This window comes from Cystoisospora suis (assembly GCF_002600585.1).
Source record: "Cystoisospora suis strain Wien I chromosome Unknown contig_874, whole genome shotgun sequence".
NCBI lineage: Eukaryota > Apicomplexa > Conoidasida > Eucoccidiorida > Sarcocystidae > Cystoisospora > Cystoisospora suis.
This window is the reverse complement of record NW_027153675.1, coordinates 14,275-14,493: the sequence shown is the minus strand read 5'-3', so window position 1 is coordinate 14,493 and position 219 is coordinate 14,275. Positions and strand designations below refer to the sequence as shown.

The 219-nt window shown below is 46.1% G+C and overlaps 1 protein-coding gene across 1 annotated transcript in view; it reads right to left on the bottom strand.

Moving 5' to 3' along the window:
* The window catches only part of CSUI_002086 (uncharacterized protein), a gene marked incomplete at its 5' end in the record, with an annotated part of 15,427 nt that overhangs the window by 957 nt on the left and 14,251 nt on the right, over positions 1 to 219 (bottom strand). The gene's annotated exons all lie outside the window — the stretch shown is intronic.

Below are 219 nucleotides of genomic sequence, written 5' to 3'. Positions count from 1 at the left end.
GTGTATATACACCCGACATACTACATGGGGTGTACGTCCACCCGGAACACTAATGGGGTGTATATACACCCGGAACATTAATGGGGTCTATATACACCCGGAACACTAATGGGGTGTATATACACCCGGAACACTAATGGGGTGTATATACACCCGGAACACTAATGGGGTGTATTTACACACAGCATACTAGAGAGGTGTATGTACACACGGCATACT